This window comes from Borostomias antarcticus (genome assembly GCF_949987555.1).
Source record: "Borostomias antarcticus genome assembly, chromosome: 1".
Classification (NCBI taxonomy): domain Eukaryota; kingdom Metazoa; phylum Chordata; class Actinopteri; order Stomiiformes; family Stomiidae; genus Borostomias; species Borostomias antarcticus.
In genome coordinates this window covers 5,454,784-5,472,426 of record NC_140234.1, presented here as the reverse complement: position 1 = coordinate 5,472,426, position 17,643 = coordinate 5,454,784, and the positions used below count along the sequence as shown (strand labels likewise).

General features: G+C 43.4%; 1 pseudogene across 1 annotated transcript; it reads left to right on the top strand.

The window, feature by feature from the left end:
- The first annotated feature begins 13,866 nt into the window (after positions 1 to 13,866).
- On the top strand, positions 13,867 to 15,400 carry LOC311310267 (5-beta-cholestane-3-alpha,7-alpha-diol 12-alpha-hydroxylase-like; annotated as a pseudogene). The gene has a single exon. The product of its transcript is annotated as a 5-beta-cholestane-3-alpha,7-alpha-diol 12-alpha-hydroxylase-like (transcript).
- The last annotated feature ends 2,243 nt before the right edge of the window (positions 15,401 to 17,643 follow it).

The following is a 17,643-nucleotide window of genomic DNA, read 5'->3' as shown; positions in this document are numbered from 1 at the left end:
GAGGGGCTTAATGTAGAGGGGGACCGGAAGTAACGTTCAGCAAGGAGATAACCACCAGAATGCGTAGTAATGGGGTCTGAAGTGCAGAATGCAATAAAGAGTAAATAACTTTGAGAGTGTATCATCCTTGACTTTATTACAGTAATTGTATAGCAACATGTAAACCTCAGTTGCTGGCGGTCCATCTGATGCCTGACCAGCCTCAGTGCAAATGTATAACTATGTGTGTGTTTATTATATATATATATATATATATATATATATATATATATATATATATATATATATATATATATAATAAATCAGCCTTCAGCAGCAAGAAGTGGTCCAGCTATTTAATACACAATGCAGAAACACATACAAGACCAGACCGGTCACATCAGCAATTTTTTGGGAGTCAGCACAGGTGGTGGCCTCTAGATTTGCTTATGAATTACGTTATACGGCCATGCTCTCCACTTAATGTCACCAGCGAATAAAAGAAGTGAACGCACGCAGCAACGACCAGCAACAGAGAAATACACTGAAAACAGACCGCATGTCGGTATGTTCGCTTCACGCGCTTCCCTCTCAACATGGTCATACAAAACAGCTTGCTGAATTCCGAAAAGATGAATAAACTATTCTGTTTTAGATTCAAATGTGTAGCTATATGACCCTCCCCTGGACTCAAATTAAAAAGAACAGTAACCCTCCCCTGCACTCAAATTAAAAAGAACAGTAACCCTCTCCTGGACTCAAATTCAAAAACAGTCGTCTAACCCTCCCTTGTTCATTCGAAGTTCACTTCCTAAACCGAAGCCCCAAACGGCTTCGCTCTAATCTTTCAAAAATAAAAAATAACATACAACTTACCGAATTGAGGATTGTCGTAGCCTACAGTGAAAGGCTAGTGAGTAGGTTGTGATGGAAACGTTTGTTTACTCAAAAAGAATAAAGAGCTTGTCTCTTGTTTTCTTCAGATGGATAAAAAAATCTTTGCAATGGGGAATCTTTACAGGCGCGACAAACAATGTTCAACTGTGAAAAGTTTCCAAGATAGAGAGAGACACAAATTACGAACACAATTTATATACACTTTTGCTCGTGACTGCTAGTCTTTTCAATGCTCTTAACCAATCGGTGAAAGCCGGGAACAATGACGCGTTTCACTGTTCAGACTCTGCAGGCCCGGAGACTCCGAGGGGGCGGGTCAACTGTCAATCAATTTCTACTTTGGCCAATCAGAGGCTGACAATGGTCTTGTCAATCAAAAACTCATTTCGCCTGAAACGGTTGAATCACTTTTTATTTGGCGAATCTTCTTTCTCTTAGGAGAAGGGGTGTGAGACGCTCACATTTAAGAACGTAGACGAAGATGCTGAGATGCCTAACGTTAGCTAAATAGCTAAGTTAGTGAATACATCCATGATCCTAGCCGTCACAACGTGGCTAGCTAGGTGTAGGCTATTCTTGACCCAAGTTAACATTAGCAAAGCGGTGTACCTGCGCACATGCACAAACAGAGCAGTGCTTCTACAAAGAAATCTATCATATTTATTTTCTCATGTAAACACTGGGCGTTTGGTGTTGCCAAGCAATTAGGCTCTTTGCACAAGCTCCACTACTTCCTGAAATTCTACAGGCATCCTTATTTCCTGTCCTATACCATTGGATGGAAGTTATTAATCAGGTGTGCCGCTTATATAGATAAACAAATAGACAGGTAGGTGTGTATACATATACACAGTATGCATGATTATGTTCTGTTAAAAATATATAATTTGTTGACAGGAAACCAAGAGGTACAAGAGAGTGGAAGAGAGGGGACAGGAGGAGAGGACATAGAGATAAGAGGTGAGATACCTGATGTTAGCCAAAGAGACACTACATTAATTAGATCCTGGCAAGTTTTGAAAAATAATGTGGATGGATGGATGGGTGGGTGGGGGTGTGTGTGTTTATAGCTTATGTTTATGTTTTGTTAATTTGTGGACAGGAGATGAAAATGGACACCACAGTGGAGGAGAGGTGACAGGAGGAGACCAACATGGACACCACAGTGGAAGAGAGGTGACAGGAGGAGACCAACATGGACAAGAGTGGAAGAGAGGTGACAGGTGGAGACCAACATGGACATCAGAGTGGAGGAGAGGTGACAGGAGGAGACCAACATGGACACCACAGTGGAGGAGAGGTGACAGGAGGAGACCAACATGGACAAGAGAGTGGAGGAGGCCAGGCTGGGAGAGAGGTGACAGGAGGAGCTAGTCTCATGTTTCTAATAGATGGTGTGTTCTCATAAACATTCACTTAAGTTGTGTCCTCTCTGGATGACCTCCACTGCTCTCAGTTAAAGATGATATTAATCCAATATGATGTGTGTTCTTTATAGATCTAGCCTCTTCATTTTGCTCTCAAAGTGCACCAGATTGAAGCACCACAACTAAATGACCTCGGTATTACAAAAATCCTGCGTACAGCCCTGGTCCTGAATGTTTCAGAGGGCAGATGATAACCTCCTTCTAATCAAGGAGCAGGTGTTCATAACTCTGTCTGCATCACTACACTGTGGTGACATTTTGGTTGTACCGTCTGATCACAACACTAAGAGTTCTAATCTAATTTTTTAACCTATCTGTCTACATGTCTGTTCTGTCCATCTCTATCTTTCATTGTCTGCCCCTGTTTTATTATTGTATCAGAGGCTTCACGTTTGGTGATGGGACCTCAGTGGGTGAGAACAGACATGCTGAATAGACACAAAGATCTAGGCATGGGCAGCATCTTTCCATCCATTTAAAAATAAATATGTATTTTATGCCAACCTACATTCAGTCTAGCCCTAACCCTAACCTCTTAGAGTGCAGGAAGTGTCGGCCAGCTGTGTCGTGTGTGTGTCTCCATTCTCAGCGTCAGTACATCCAGTTTGATGGTTCACCTGGGCCAGTAGACTAAGCAGAGCCTCGACCCAAACAAGGTGTCCTGAATGGTCTCCCAGGTCCGCCTTGTACAACTGAACTGTCAGCCCAGTGTTTCAGTGTGGTCTACAAGCTATTCAATAAAACCTGGAGAAAATGATCTGTATCTTGTCTTTACACTTACAGCACACATGCTGCACAAATGATGACCTTAATTGTATGACACTTGTTTTGTAAAATGCACAAGGGTATCTCTAACTTGGCTAGACTGTGGATGTGGTGACTAGTCCAGGCCAGTCAGCATGGTATAAGCTGCATACAGGTGACTAGAAGCTGAAACGCTTGTTCCTTGGCTAGGACCAAGGCAGCTTGCCAGCAGGGTCAAGCCTGTGCCGGGAGGTCGGTACATTAGAACCCCCTTAGGCGGTTCTAAAAAATGTTCTCAAACATATATTTGTGGTATTGAAATGTAGAACTTGCTTGGTTGGTTATGCAAGTGTGTGTGTGTGTATGTGTGGTACTGTTGATTTTTCTCCACACTCCTCTCTCAGCCATATGTTTCCCCTATGTGGATCTGAAAACATTGATAGGGATTAAATTAGGTTGCTAAGAGAACTGCTAGTCACCAGAAGCATTCAAGAACATAACCTGTGCTGGAATACTATTGTATGAACAAATCAATACAAGTAGAGCACATCTACTGACAGGCTGGCTGAATGACTAGAAGACTGACTTGGGACCTCCACTGAGGACATCCCAGTCCTGGCTATGGATCAGTAGTGATGCTCCCCTGCCCCTGTAGTCCAGGCACAGCGGAGCTGTGGATATCGTAGTATTTAGTACACGTACACACAGACACACATCAGTCCACATCCGGCTTAGGCCTGGACCTGATGCTCTTAGCCTTTCTTGCTCCGAAAATTTAATTTAATATTATTTATTGTTATTTAAATGTTCTTAGCCATTAGACAAATATATTCCAGGACCTTAGCCCAGGTTGCCTGCTTCAATATCTGTGTGGTCTGTATGGCTCTATGTGCTACTAACCCTGCTCTGCCTTCCCTCTGCCTTCCCTCTCCCTAGTGCCTCTCTCTCTCCCTCCTATCTTCTAACCAGGTCCAGTGGATGCCCCACTGTCACCAGCAGACCTCCCGAAGTCCGATAGATACCCCTGTGTCTACTGTGGATGATGTAGCATGTCCGTAGAATATTCTCTCTCCTATGATGCTTTTAGCCTCTCTCACTCTGAAATGTAATTTAATGCAATGTATTGCTTCATAAATGTTCTTAGCCGGTAGACAAACATACTCCTGGAGCTTGCTCGATCGCCTTGTTGAGAGGGGTCAGGGAAGAATTTTTACAGCTCACTTATCTGGCCCCCGGGTGATTACTGTTTTTTTGCTTCCCTCTGGAATATGTAGAGAGTGGGTCGTATGCCCACCTCCCTTGTTCTCTGTAAAGCGCATTGTGTTGCCTCTGGGTATGAAATGCGCTATACAAATAAAGCTTTGATTAATTGATTGATTGATATGGTGGGTCATTTTAAACCCAGAACAGCACCCTGATCAGCTTGGTCTCACACTACCAACAGATTCAGCTTCATCAAGGTGATCAATATTTCATCTGCAACATGCATTTTCAAGTTGGCCATATAGAACTGCTAAATTAAAAAAGAACTGTACATGCTGACGAAATGCATCACAGGCAGAGGTCTGTGCTCTCTGAGCGCTATTCTAGTTATTGTCATGTTTCTGTAACACTATTTAACTGGCCACCCGAAGACCTTCATCAACATGCAATGATAGCGGTCAACCACATAGTGGTGGTGTTGCACAGAGCTCAGCTAGGAGACCTCAAACTGCAAGCAGAGGATGCAGATTATCAGATTATAAACACTATGAAGAGTGAAGATGTTCTTCTGAAAAACAGACCGAGGCCTGATTAATCATTTTAACTCTATTCACCTCTTCTCTTTATTATGTTGGAGATACTGTATCTATCTGTGGGTTCACTTTCAAACGAACACTTCTGAAGATGGAAACACCAGCCTCTCCATGTCCTTTTTAATCTGATGATCACCTGTTGTGACCTTAATTGACTTCTGCTTCATTCCTTTGGGTTTAGGAATGTCTCATGACATATTTTAGATATGAAGACATTTTAGGTATGAGGAACTGCTTATCTCTACATTATAGCTTATCTAATGATCATTACTTATCATATCTAACCTTAACTCCTCCCACTCCTGCTTGGACCAGTGGGTCCAGTTTGTTACATTCCTCATAGGGCTTCTGTTAGTGTGTTTTGGCTACAGTACTGTTCACATTTCTCCTAATTCCACTGGATTAAACATTGATATTCGTAAATAAATACATTGAGTGTTCCATAAAGTACGTTTTTAACATATGGATGGAGTTAATGTTTAACATTTAGTGCTAGTGCCTATTGTACTGTAAGTGGGGTACTGGGGTGCTGAGAAAATGTATTTGGTCCAGCATTAAGCTACTACAGTAGATAGGCCGTGTATCATAGCAAAATATAAACTACACACATGTAGGAAGACTAAATACCGATATTATTTGGTCACTTTAGGTGGTACCGAATCTGGATAGGCCCCTGGACTAAATGGTTAGTTTGTAAACTGCCTGAGCAGCCTTTCCTATCCATTTTGCATCTTTCAGAATGGCATATTATGCAAATTAATTGATTACTTCTTCTAGCTACTTTTGGGAGAACCAACAGCTACTTCCCTTACAGAGGAGCTGGCAACACTGCACTTAGCACCCCGATATCAGTCAGTCTTTCATTGTTCATGGTGTTGCGCACTGAAATGTATCGATTTCAGTGCAAAAAAGTTGGCATCAGCTGTGCTTAGAGATAGGGCCATGGCAGGGTCTTGAAGACAACAACTTGTTAAAGAACGTAGTGTCTGGAGTACTCGGGTATCTGTTGTGCAAGGGGGAGGAGCACAGTCAGGGCTGAAAATTAACTTTTTGGCTCACCTGCCAAGGGGACTGGTAGATGAAAAAATCAGCGGACCAAGTATATTTTCTACCGGCCAAAATAATAAATTCTCTTTTTGTCACATTATACATCTGTTTCAGTACTTTTCATTCAGATAATAGTATTATGTTGAATACATGCTTAAGGAAGAGGCCAAAGTAAAATTTCAAATAAAGTAGTTTAATTCGATGCCTAGAAACATTGCAATTCATAGAAATTCAAATATTCATTTCCATTCACTTCCACTGTGTAGAATTATCCATAACTAGCTAACCCTACACAAATATGAGATATAAATGATCCAAGCCTTCACCTCATGGTCTTTATGTGTTTATGAACAAAATACATATACTGTAACATATTCACAGCCTGTCATCATGTAAAGTTAAACCTGAGCTGGATGCAGGGGCGTAGGTTTGATTTGAGCTTTGGTAGGGACACAATAGGTTGTTGTTGTTTCATGTAGTCTGGATTGAATCTGGGTGGTGGCCGAATCAGATTAATTTCCGTCGCCACTGATTGGGCAATGTGACAACGAATGACAAGGTTTATCCACAAAACCTGCATCTGTTGAGTCAGACTATAATCTCACCTGTAACCCTGATGCATCTCCCGCCTGCCTCTCCAGGTCCTGCCTTTCTGCTGCTTTGACCCAAAAAATTCTAATGTCCATTTTTGTCTTATTTTTTCTGGTCATAAAAGGGAAATGATTGACAATATCAAACTACTTGCAGACATGAAACACTCTTTTCCGTGTAGCCTACAGCCTATTCTGTGCAGCATATGAAATATGAACATAATTACGCTGCACTTGGACTGAATTGCATAAACAAACCAGACGTCTCGTCTCGTTTGTTTAGCCTGTTATGCAATTCAGTGGGCGAGTGAACCTAGCTAGTCATTGCTCAAACCTAGGAGTTTGCAACGGTTATACCAAAACTGATTTATTACTAGCTAAAGACAACTGTTATGACAACATTACAGCACCTTATCTCTGCCTCAGCAAACGTTTACGAGACCTAACGTTATAGCTAATACGTACAGCTCTGACTAGCTGCACCACCAGCACTAACATTACAGTTTACATAGGCATTTAGTAGGACCAGGGTTGGGAAGGTAACTTTTAAAAAGTAATCCCTTACAGTTACAAGTTACTTGTGAAAAATTGTAGTCAGTAACGTAATCCGATTACCACAATTTAAAAGTAAAGTAAGGGATTACTTTCAGTTACTTTTGTATTACTTTAAATAAAATGTACTGTGTATTTCACCAGATATAAAATGTACTGTGTATTTCACCAGAAATCCTACATTATTTATTATTTTTCTGTGTTCTAGAGCTGACAACATAGAGAAACAGCAGTTGCCCAGCGCCCGCCCAGTTAGAGCAAGTGTTAATGCCAAGAGGTTAGGGTGCGTGTCATCTTGCCTTGGCTAGTTAATTGCAGTCTGCAAAACACGACACTCGTTGCTAATGTAGCTAACGTTAGGTGTAAACGTCGGAGCCAGCTCTAAACTCCAGCTCTAATGCATTCTAAGCAGCTGTGATTGGCGCTATTCAGCTATACAGCTTGCCAGTGGACACACAGCCTTATATACTATGGATAAAGCACCCACTGACCAGTTTTCCCAGGCAGTTAGTTATAGCTCTTGAATAATGGTGCGTTCGTTTATAACTGAGAGGTGGCAAATTGCGACTTGCTTCTAGGAATGATTAAATAAAACGCTGCATGAACTCGCACTTCCTCGTCGCAAATTCGGATGTTTCTCAGCCCCCAGTTGCCGGCTGGTGTCAATATCATATCATATCATCATCGTATCATTCGCTATAGCTCGAATGCACACAGGTCGGAGGTAGGTATTTTGCCACTTGCGACTTGTCACCTAACGAACGCACCATAACACCGACAGGCACTATTGAGTGAAAATAATATGAATGGGCGCTTGGGTCTGGTTTTCTGGTTGAACATTAGTGCTATACTGTAGAAGCCTACTGCTAGCTAATTTAGCTGTCAGTGGAAGTAAGGTTAACTTTAGCTACCCTAACGTTTGACATTAGCTAACGTTAACTTACCGGCAAATGTTTTTTCAGGTTGGACATTGAGTCCTTGGGCGTCGAGGCAGGTGGCTGGGAGGCATAGTTTACACTGTGCTGTAATATTGTTGTGGTTCTGTGACAGGAAAATAAAAAAAAATGCTGGTATTTCCAGGATTTTAATGCACATTGCGGTATTTCTGCCATGATGCCCGTGCTGCTCGCTGTCTGTCTGGCAGCTGTGGTCCAGCGAGCACATCAGTGGGAATCTTGTTGGCGCGCTGCGCGCAATTGGTATTAGGCTACTAGCCTACTTCTTTTTCTTTTTTTTAAGCTATTTTGTAAAACTGATGAGGAGGCGAGGGGTGATTGTAATCACGCCTGTAATCCCCGTTACTATGCAAATGTAACTGTAATCTAGATTACATATTTTAAATTGTACTGTAACGGATTACAGTTACTGTTTTTTTGTAATCTGATTACGTAACGGCGTTACATGTAATCCGTTACTCCCCAACCTTGAGTAGGACGCAAACTAAACTATTATCATTGATACAACTCTGTACAGAAAAATAATTGTCGGTCAACATATTGTATTCCCTATTGTTCAATAACTTCAATCTTACTTCTGCTTAATCAAAATCCCCGCTGTTGCCGACAGTCGATGCTCGATGTGCTGTGAGCCAAGCCCCCAGGATCAGCTTGGCGCATTGAAGCCACCATGGGCTTTCAGGCCAAGCCCGGTATTGCAAGGCACGTCACGGCATGCGGCCCAAGAACCTTATTTCCCATGTTAGTGGATGATGATAGATAGGGCTAGAAAAGGAAAACAAAATTTTTCTCGGTATCATTCAGCATCAGAGACCAATCTAATCAATATAAACTTTTAATTCAATGGGGTTTTGTTTGTTTTTGAAGCCACCAATACCTGTAACGAGCCCATTTGAAACATGTGCTGTGCACGAGCCTCGGGGACGCTGGTCGCGCGTTCGTGAGTCCTGCGAGCTCGGGAAAGCACGTCACCATAGGAAGACCCGCCCTACTCTGCCTCTGATTGGATAGGAAGTCATGTAATGACGTCGGCTAACATGCTAAGCTTTTAGCAATGAAGCTGCTACGATGATGCTAATCATAGATATGAACGTATGTCTATGATGCAAATGATCATGACATGTGGTTACTTTAGGACATCGTTGGAAAAGATCTAGAGGGTAAGTGGGTCAATGTTGAATAACTTAGCTAACATTATCTAATGTTTCATTTCTTTATATTAACATCAACTATATTGATAGGCTAGGGAGCTATGCTAACGGTAGCTAATGCTAACGGCTTAGGGTTAACGTTAGTTAATGCTAACGTTACGTTCGGAGGTCTGATGTATTTCAATTTTAACATAATGTTTAGCATGATCAATGTGACATTGTTCATACATTGATTACAGTCTGTAATCTTGTCTGGCATTATTTAGCTATAGTGGGCTGATGCTACTATAGCATTTGCCACATTATACATCAAATTAATCAAGCATAGTTAGTGTTATTACCTGAAGGCATTATTACCATTGCAAGTAAGCATGCCATGTATATGCCATGCCTGGAAATCAAATAAATAGTGTAATTCTTCCCCATCATAGCTCATTGTACACTGATATAATCATTCTCCTTGCCTTTGCTAATACTCATCTTTTTTATCAAACTTTGTGCTAGGAAAGAAATCTGGCTGTGATTCGTCGCTAGTGCTCATCCAGGCTGTTGTCATCTCCCGCCTGGACTCCTGCAACTCCCTACTTGCTGCCATCCTGCAGCGTTGGCCATCAGACTCCTGGAGAAAGCTGCTGCTGACCTGGTGTTCAACAGCCCCATGCTCTTCCACAAAACTTCCCTACTCCGTTCTCAGCACTGGCTCCCTGCGCTGTCCCATCCAGTTTAGGACTGGTGCAAGCCTACAGGGCAAATGAACAGCTCCCTCCGACCTCCAGGCTGTGGTCAAGCTCTGCTGCCTTGAGGTGATTTGTTCCCCAGTTGCTCCAAGCCCCCCTACGGCAGATTGTAACGGCCATGGCTTTTTTCTGTCCTGGCCTCACTGGTGGAATGAACTGTGCACTGATGTCAGAACAGAGCCAATAATACACACTGTTCTTAGTGAGCCTAGTTATTATTGATTAACTTGTACTGTTTCCTCTCTCCTTGTCAGTCATTAAAATATGTTCAGTGTTTCACAATACTGATGTATAACATTTCATTATTTTGTCTCAGACCATTTCTGAAACAATCAGTGTCAGTATACATTTCCCTCCAATGTTATTGCTTGCCTATTTTTAACCATTTAACTACCAGACTGTACAAACGAATTGCACACCTATAGTATTTTCTAGGTATAGCCTACTTCTCCACTTTCTCTTATTGTTGGTATGAAATGGCAGTCAAACTATGCAATGATGTTCAACACTATTTCCACCCAAATTCCCAACAAATGTGGCCACCACACTGTTCAGGACATTCACAGGTCTTGCTTTCAGGGATCGGTAAAAGAAAGGGACATGGTTCCTCCATAATGTGCTAAGGCTCTGCTTAGATCAAAGGCTTGGTCATCAGAAAATATCACAAAGACAGTGATCACAAAACAATTAAAAACATGTCACCAGTGTATGCCTTAACCCTAGTCAAATTTCTAGTATGTGTGAACCATATACATGGCAGTAAACAGATCTTGAGTCATACAAACTGGAGGATGCTTGACCCATACAAACTACTTTAACTCAATTTCAATTAACAACTTAAAATATGGCAGACAGAAGAGCTGAGCAGACTTGGTAGATGACTGGATGATCTTACAGAGAACCAAGGGAAATTGACTGGTATTAATGCTAAGAGTAATGAGGGATGAGGTGCAGCTGGGCAGAGCGGAGACAGGTGGCAGGTGATGCAGGAGATGGGAAGGTGAGTAGGCAACAACCAAGCATGAACAGGAACTGGACCACTGGCTCCCCTTGACTGTCCAACCCATCCATCAGCGCCAGCAGAGTGGACACGATAGAGCCAAAGAGAGAAAGACAAATGCAACGCAAGGTTAGTTTAGTTCCAATCGCCCATGTGCAACATCAATCAAGTCCACACTGGATCACCCTGTATAGGCAGGCACACTCAATTGCAAACACACTAGATATCACCCTGAGTCGGCACACTGGTACATGGGCGCATAGTTTAAGCTGGGCTAGACAGGCATGTTATCCTCTCCCGTGAGTGCAAGTTAACAATTGCTTCGTCAGACTAGTTGCCCTGACGGAAATGAAGCTCCGCTCCCCAGACTGCCCGACTGGCTCTGCTTTCTTAGTCCACCCCTCAGCAATCAAGTCCAGCCGAGGGTGATCAGAGCCTCTGTCAGCGGCCCAGTTCAGGTGCACCCCATTAGTCTTTCATTAGTGACACTGCAGCTTCACTACAGTACCACTGCTCGCTAGAACTCATAAGTGCATCTCCTTTCTAAACAAGCGTCTAAGAGCTTAACCTGTTGCTAAAGACAAAGTACAAGAACAAATAAAATAGGTGTTAAAAGGAAGGGTCCAGGGCACATCTTGAACAGGTGAATTTTCAGCATGCGGCGAAAGATGGGCAGCGACTCTGCTGTACTGACATCAGTGGACAGTTCCCACCACTGTGAGGCCAGGACAGAAAAAAGCCATGGCCACGCCAATCTGCCGTAGGGGGGGCTTGGAGCAACTGGGGAACCAATCACCTCAAGGCAGCAGAGCTTGACCACAGCCTGGAGGTCGGAGGGAGCTGTTCATTTGCCCTGTAGGCTTGCACCACAGTCCTAAACTGGATGGGACAGCGCAGGGAGCCAGTGCAGAGAACGGAGTAGGGAAGTTTTGTGGAAGAGCATGGGGCTGTTGAACACCAGGTCAGCAGCAGCTTTCTCCAGGAGTCTGATGGCCAACGTTGCAGGATGGCAGCAAGTAGGGAGTTGCAGGAGTCCAGGCGGGAGATGACAACAGCCTGGATGAGCACTAGCACCGAATCACAGCCAGATTTCTTTCCTAGCACAAAGTTTGATAAAAGAGATGAGTATTAGCAAAGGCAAGGAGAATGATTATATCAGTGTACAATGAGCTATGATGGGGAAGAATTACACTATTAATTTGATTTCCAGGCATGGCATATACATGGCATGCTTACTTGCAATGGTAATAATGCCTTCAGGTAATAACACTAACTATGCTTGATTAATTTGATGTATAATGTGGCAAATGCTATAGTAGCATCAGCCCATTATAGCTAAATAATGCCAGACAAGATTACAGACTGTAATCAATGTATGAACAATGTCACATTGATCATGCTCAACATTATGTTAAAATTGAAATACATGAGACCTCCGAACGTAACGTTAGCATTAACTAACGTTAACCCTAAGCCGTTAGCATTAGCTACCATTAGCATAGCTAGCCTATCAATATAGTTGATGTTAATATAAAGAAATGTAACATTAGATAATGTTAGCTAAGTTATTCAACATTGACCCACTTACCCTCTAGATCTTTTCCAACGATGTCCTAAAGTAACCACATGTCATGATCATTTGCATCATAGACATACATTCATATCTATGATTAGCATCATCGTAGCAGCTTCATTGCTAAAAGCTTAGCATGTTAGCCGACGTCATTACATGACTTCCTATCCAATCAGAGGCAGAGTAGGGCGGGTCTTCCTATGGTGACGTGTTTTCCGCCGAGCTCGCAGGACTCACGAACGCGCGACCAGCGTCCCCGAGGCTCGTGCACAGCACATGTTTCAAATGGCTCGATACAGGTATTGGTGGCTTCAAAAACAAACAAAACCCCATTGAATTAAAAGTTTATATTGATTAGATTGGTCTCTGATGCTGAATGATACCGAGAAAAATTTTGTTTTCCTTTTCTAGCCCTATCTATCATCATCCACTAACATGGGAAATAAGGTTCTTGGGCCGCATGCCGTGAGGTGACTTGCAATACCGGGCTTTGGCCACTACGTCAAATGGCTTCATGCGCCGGTGAGCAACTTTCATTGAAATGAATAGGCAGCCATTTTCAATGCCGTCTCCAGTTATATTATACCTCCATGGCTGTGAGCTGCTGAGCTCGCGAGGCCCTCGCTGGGTCACAGAGGGAGGGAGGGAGGGAGGGAAGTAGGCTACTGAACATTGTTGATTGGATAGCTTGCTGAACGCAGCTGTCAACCAGGCCTTAATTCCCAACCGTTTTGCTTTCGCAAGTTGTGAATGGTAATTAAAAACTAGAGTTTTCACTCTGTATTATTTTTGGTAGGGACAATTCGTGTTTCCGTGGCTTTGGTATGGACATGTCCATAGCGTCCATACCTAAAACTACGCCTATGGCTGGATGACCAGTGAAGTCAGTCAAGGAGGAACCAGTACCGTCTTCAGAGTTTATAAGCTACATGACAAGCGATCAAAGACATCCCTTCTGAGAAACAGTGGCTTGGTATGCTATGGAAGCCCAGAGACAGGATGGTACACATCTACTGTAGGTGTTGACTGTAGAAGCGCGCGTCCTCTGAGGTAAATGAACGATTTTCTGTGCGCGAGTAGCCTCGCGTCACCAGTCTCTTCTAGTGCGCGAGGCTCCGCAACAGTCATGTGACTGAAAACTTTATTTGGTGCAGCGGGGGAGCAACACACAACAAACAGAACGCCGGTCTATGGCATGGATGTGGCGACATCGCACGCATACTTTATTACATGACTCTATTGGTACAAACATTTACCCGCCAGCGTGGCGGATAGCCTCTGAAATGTAGTCGCCAAATGGAAATTTTACCCGCCATTGGCGGGTGTTAATTTTCAGCCCTGAGCACAGTGTTTGACTAATACAGAGGAATATGAGCTGGAGAACAGATTAGCTCTGCGAGTAGCACAGGAGAGGACGATGGGCTTTCTGCTGCCATTCCTGCTTGCTCTGCTAGCCTTCCTCCTTGGAGGACTCTATCTCCTGGGGACCTTCCGTCAGAGGCGTCCCGGGGAACCCCCCTTATTAAGGGACCCATTCCTTGGCTGGGCCATGTCCTGGAGTTTCGCAGGGATACTGCAAAGTTCCTGGAGAGAATGTAAAGGAAACATGGGGATATTTTCACAGTCTTGCTGGGGGGCTTTTACTTCACATTCATCACAGATCCATTTTCCTTTGGGACTATTGTGAAAGAAGCCCGCACAAAGCTGGACTTTTACGAGTTTGCAAAGTATCTAGTTTTGAAAGTGTTTGGTTACCAATCCAACATCGAAGATGAGCACAAGATGTTGCAGATATCCAGCAACAAGCACCTGATGGGGGATGGTCTGGTGGTCATGACACATGCCATGATGAATAACCTTCAGAATCTGATGTTGCACAGTGTGGGGGCAGGCGAGGACCATCAAATCTGGATGGAGGACAGGCTTTTCAACTACAGCTACAACATCTTCTTCAGGGCGGGCTACTTAGCTTCGGCAATGAGACCCCCAAGTCCTCGGGGAGCCTGGAGAAAGCCAAGGAAGTTGACAGAGTAGAATCTGAGGACCTCTTCTCTGAGTTCTGGAAGTACGACCAGCTGTTCCCCAAGCTGACCTATGGGGTGCTGCTGCCGTCGGAGAAGATGGAGGTGGAACGTCTGAAGAGGCTGTTCTGGAACACGCTGTCGGTCCAGAAGATCAGCACCAAAGACAACGTCAGCGGCTGGGTGCGCGATCAGCAGGAGATTAGGGAGGAGCACGGCATGCAGGAGTTCATGCAAGACAGGTACATGTTCCTGCTTCTGTGGGCGTCCCAGGGTAACACGGGGCCGTCAGCCTTCTGGCTGCTCCTCTATCTCATGAAGCACCCCGACGCCATGAGGGCGGTCCGGGCGGAGGTGGAGGACGTGCTGAAGGAGGCCGGGCAGGAAGTGAGGCGTGGTGGGCCGCTCATCGACCTGACCCGGGACATGCTGCAGAAGATGCCCGTCATGGACAGCGCCGTGGAGGAGACCTTGCGTTTGACCGCCGCCCCCGTCCTCACCAGGGCTGTGCTCCAGGACATGAGCCTCAAGATGGCCTACGGACAAGAGTACCACCTCAGGGGAGGCGACAGGGTGGCCCTCTTCCCCTACACCACCGTTCAGGTGGACCCAGACATCCACCCCGATCCGCTCACGTTCAAATATGACCGTTTCCTCACACCAGACGGGGGCAAGAAAAATTATTTCTACAAGGGCGGGAAGAAGCTGAAGTACTACAACATGCCGTGGGGGGCAGGAATCAGCATGTGCCCTGGTCGTTTCTCCGCCACCAATGAGCTGAAGCAGCTTGTTTTCCTCATGCTCACATACTTTGACTTTGAGTTAAAGAATCCAGATGAGGAGATCCCGCATATTGACATAAAGCGCTGGGGCTTTGGGTCCATGCAGCCAACTAGAGACATTCAGTTTAGGTACAGGCTCAAGTTTTAGGTTTGAAAGCACACTTAGATGTTAATCTAACCAAACTCACAGTAGTGAGTGAGTATTTAAGGGGTAATTTGTTTGAGCGCACAACATGTCCTGATGAAGACTGACAAGGTCGAAACATGTTGACTTTTTTAAATTATGTAAGCCTGATACATTAAAGTCGCACTGAAATGAAAAAAGCATTCTGTCCCATTTTGGTTCACATAATTGGTCATAGTGTTCACCTATTCAACGATGTATGCCCAAAAAATTAAAAAATTCTACTTTTGTTGTAATCGTATATCAAAGTATATAATATTTTACTTCCTGGAAAACGGTAGGTCACGTGCAATGACGACAACAGGTACCTTAGATTTTAGGCCAATAATCTCACATCCACCCGTCAATCAACGCCATCCTTCTATCGAATCTGTCTAAAATTCCTCTAAACATATGTCCCACCCTCACAGCTTGTTTGCATCGGAAATACGTAAAACGACTTAGAGGTTTTTTAACATTACCACTTCCTTTCTGAATACTTATTCTGAGTGCCTGGATCTACTTTTGTCTTTGGATATTGCCTCCATTCCCAGTGATCCAAGAGCACCAACAACACTAATGGTTTATCTCACTTTTTGAGCACCTTGTTCCTCCCTGTTGTCTAAACTCATAGTAGCGTTCATCATTACAGTAGGTTATGCTTGAAATGTTGCCATATTCAATAATAAAGTATTTTAGATCATCATGTTACTGTGAAAACTGTTATACGTAGATTTACTCATATCTTATCATCTTTATTATAACAGTATTAAAAACTGAATTTCGATAAATTAGATCACCATTGCAATAAACATTAAAACTGAACATATGAATGTTTTGTGTGAGCCTTCCCCAAAGGGAAACAGCCCATAAACCTTTAATGAATGTATCCAAATGACCTTTGTCACCTATAAGTATGCTCTAATCCAGGGTTTCCCAACCTGGGGTCCAGGCCCCCCTTAGGGGGGCGCCAACAATTGCAGGGGGTGCACCAGGCCTCAGACAATTTGAGGCCCTAATATTAGCTAGACAAATATTTGTCAAAGAATCATGTTATTGACATGTCACACAGCAAAAAACATGATTATATCTGATGAAGGGCCAAAAAGCCTTGTATGTACGGCACTACAATATCATATAAATTCAACAAATTAATCAGAGACTATGAATCGTGTCAACATTAATATTCCTGCTACATTGGCGAAGCACTTAATTGTACCCTAACTTACGCCTGATGTAATTTGCACACACAAACATACACAGACTGGACGTTCACACCGATTTGGGGGGGGGGGGGGGGAAATTCCATGAGGTGTAAGTGGGGGGCTCTGGGGAAGAAAGGTTGGGAACCCCTGCTCTAATCCATATTGTGACACTGTTCGACAGTGTGTAGCAGGCCACCATGGAAATGGAGAAAAGTTAAATCTGGTGTTGTGATCTGAGGTTGTTTGTGGTTTTTTCTGGCACACAATACATTTCACACTACATCTACCATGTCATGAAAATGTCATTTTTTAAATCATGAACATTAGAGATTTATTGAACAAGAATGTGCAGTGAATATGAGGAGAGCATGGCTGGCTTCAGATAGCTCTAAGTAAAAAATTATGTTGCAGCTTATTTATACTGTAGCAATCCTGGATGAACCTTTTAGTAGGCATACATACTGTGATGGGAATGAGTTGTGGGACTCTGGACTGAGCATGGATTCACTGATTGACTGAATTGAACACAGGTGGGACTGATTGAGATGTAAGCAGACAACAGGCTGGTCAGATGAAGAGATGTAAACAAAATGAAGAAACAGTAACAGCTACAAATAAATACATAAATAAGTTTAAAAAAATCATGTCACAGCACAATACCTGAGTATGTACTGTACATGTATTAGCATTTTTATTCTGCATCCCCCCTGGGCTTGAACTCTTGTTGAGTTACCTGCCATGTGAGAAGCCATAGATGGTTTCATACTGACTTAAGCAATCACAAGGGCTGCATGTAACTGTCACAGGTGCATTGAGGTTTCAGCAGTTTTCACAAAACCAAAGACTAAACAATAAAACCACGGTATACACTCGACAAGTGAAGAAGAAAAGACAGAGCTTATAAACTTACAGACTTACAAGATGGCACCGGAAACACCAGGGACTAGGCACAGCTACAGCAAATGGAACAGACAAATAACAAGATGGGAGCTACTGTACTTATTTTTGTTGTATGTGTTTTGT